This window comes from Stegostoma tigrinum, unplaced genomic scaffold (assembly GCF_030684315.1).
Source record: "Stegostoma tigrinum isolate sSteTig4 unplaced genomic scaffold, sSteTig4.hap1 scaffold_128, whole genome shotgun sequence".
Taxonomy (NCBI): domain Eukaryota; kingdom Metazoa; phylum Chordata; class Chondrichthyes; order Orectolobiformes; family Stegostomatidae; genus Stegostoma; species Stegostoma tigrinum.
In genome coordinates, this window is record NW_026728076.1 from 875001 (window position 1) to 877679 (window position 2679).

Below are 2679 nucleotides of genomic sequence, written 5' to 3' on the forward strand. Positions count from 1 at the left end.
GTACATTAGCCATGGGAAATGCAGGCTGACAGGGATAGAGTAGGGGAATGGGGATGGGTCTAGGTGGAATGCTCTTTGGAGGGTTGCTGTGGGCTTGTTGAACTGAGTGGCCTGTTTCCACACTGGGGATTCTATAAAACTAGCTTCTCCTGAACTCGTGAGAGAGTGAGTTTATCAATTGCTAAATGCAACAAGTCATAAGGCACCACAAATATGCACAAGTTAAAAAAAAGAAATTAGCTCAAAAACCATAAAAGTTAAGAGGGATACGGATACTTCAGCCTTTGGATTGTTTGTGAAGAATAGAAAGTGGGATGTTGTGGCCACTAAGTTGGGCGATCCCCGTAATGTTGATATGAATTCAGCAGTTAATTTTGAGATTCTTGTTGAAATTCTTTTGACCTTGTTTCCCTTTTGACATTGCCCTGGTTTGCAGAGCTCAGAGCAAGAAATTTTCTTTTCTTCTTACCTGCAGCACAGGGCGATGAAACGGCTGTCCCAGAGCCGTGACCTCCGCAACTCCTGAGACCACACGAGCACATTCGCCCAGGAATACACACGGACTGAGACGAAAGAACTATCGGGATAACAATACTCAGCGTGGTACTGGAAAATACAGCATGTACAAACAGAAAACAGCTGTAAATAGTGTCAAGAGGTGAAATCAAGTGATAAAGCTAAATTCATGGCTCTTTGCTTGCGTGCTCATTGTATTCAGAACAAAATCAACAAATTAATAGCACATTTCTAGGTTGACGGGCATGATTTTATAGCTATTACAAAGACATGGTTACAAGGAGATCAACACTGGAGCTAAGTGCGCAGGGCTATACGACATTCCAAAAAGACAGGCAGGAGGGAAAGTGACTGTTCGCAAAGAAGTTAGTATGAGAGCAAGAAACGATCTTGGATCGGAAGATGTAGAATCCAATTTTATTTATTTGTTCATGGGAGGAGGACATCCCGAGCTACGCAGTGTTTATTGTCCATCCCTAATTGCCCAGGGGACAGTTCAAAGTCAATCATATTGCTGTGGGTCTGCAGTCACATGTGGGTCATATCATGGAAGGGTGGCAGTTTCCTTCCCTAAAGCACATCAGTGAACCAGGTGAGTTTTTCTGACATTTGGCAATGAATTCATGGTCATCATTATATTCTTAATTCATGATTTTCTTTTATATTGAATTCAAATTCCACCATCTGCTGTGCTGGGATTTGAACACAGGTCCCCAGAATGTTATCTCAGTCTCTGAATTAACAGTCCAGCAATAATACCACTAGGCCATTTCCTCCCCCATCGTGGAACAAGAAAGCCTGTAGCTGATTCCCACTTGGGAAAAACAGTGAACCAGGAGCTTCTTAAATGGGCGATCGCATCTCCTTACATTTTAAGACAGCCATGGATAATCAGGGCCTTGTGGGAAGGGACGAAATTGGGGGAGGGAAAATTACATCAGTGTTAGGTAGGAGCTGAGCAGTATTAATTGGGAGGAGCTTTTATTGAACAAGTCAACATTTGATACGTGGGAGTTATTGAAAGACCTACTCTTCAGTTCAGAACTGGCCTATTCCAGGGAAGGAGGAATGACAAGGATGGCAATCTAAGGATGTACGGACATAAGAAATAAAACAGGAGTAGGCCATCTGTCTCTTCCAGCTCGTTCCGCTGATCTTTTTTGCGGACTCAGCTCCACTTACCCTCCCATTCACCATAACCCTCAATTCCTTTCCTGTTCAAAGATCTATCTGTTTTGGCTTTCAAAACATTCAACAAGGGAACCTCAACTGTTTCAGTGGGCAGAGAATTCCACAGATTCACAACCCTTTGGATGAAGAAGCTCATCCTCAACTCAGTTTTAAATCTGTTCACACTTATTTTGAGGCTGTGCCCCCGAGTTGGAATTTCGCCCATCAGTGGAAACAATTTCCGATCCATTTGTTTCATAATTTTAAAAGTTTCTATTAGATCACCCCTCATTCTTCTAAATTCCAGTGACTGCAATCCTAGTCTACCGCATCTCTCCCCATACAGCAACATTTTTAATTCTGGAATCAACCTCGTGAACCTCCTTTGCACCCCCTCCAGTGCCAGTTCATCCTTTCTCAAGTGAGGAGACTAAAACTGTACAAACTACCCCACACCAAACCTCACCAGCACCCAAAACAACTGTAGCATACCCTCCCGATTTTTAAACTGCATCACTCTCGCAATGAAGGACACTATTCCATTTGCTGTCTCAATTACCAGCCGCATCTGCAAACTACCTGATTCAGACACAAGGCTGCCCAGCTCCCTCTAGGAGCAGCATGCTACAATTTTTCACCATTTTAGCAAGACTCCATTTTTCCATAATTGCTACCAAAATGGATACCCTCACATCTACCATCATTGGACTCCATCTGCTAGGCCCTTGTCCATTCACTTAAACTTTCTGCATCCTTCCGCAGATTTTCATCGTCCTCTTCAGACTTTAGTCTCTCACTCATTTTAGTGTAATCTGCGAACATAGAAAAATACAGTGCAGAACAGGTCCTTCGGCCCTCCATGTTGCACCAACCTGCGAACTAATCTAAGCCCGTTCCCTCACACTATCCCATCATCATCTATATGCTTATCCAAGGACTGTTCAAATGCCCTGAATGTGGCTGAGTTAACTGCATTGGCAGGCAGGGCATTCC

The 2679-nt window shown here is 43.4% G+C and overlaps 1 long non-coding RNA gene across 1 annotated transcript in view; it reads right to left on the bottom strand.

The window, feature by feature from the left end:
• LOC132207711 (uncharacterized) overlaps positions 1-951 on the bottom strand; it is a 17292-nt gene extending 16341 nt beyond the window's left edge. Inside the window, exon 1 of the long non-coding RNA XR_009443726.1 lies at positions 470-951. This is a non-coding gene — a long non-coding RNA (uncharacterized LOC132207711). The remainder of the gene's footprint in view (positions 1-469) is intronic.
• Between the last annotated feature and the right edge of the window lie 1728 nt (positions 952-2679).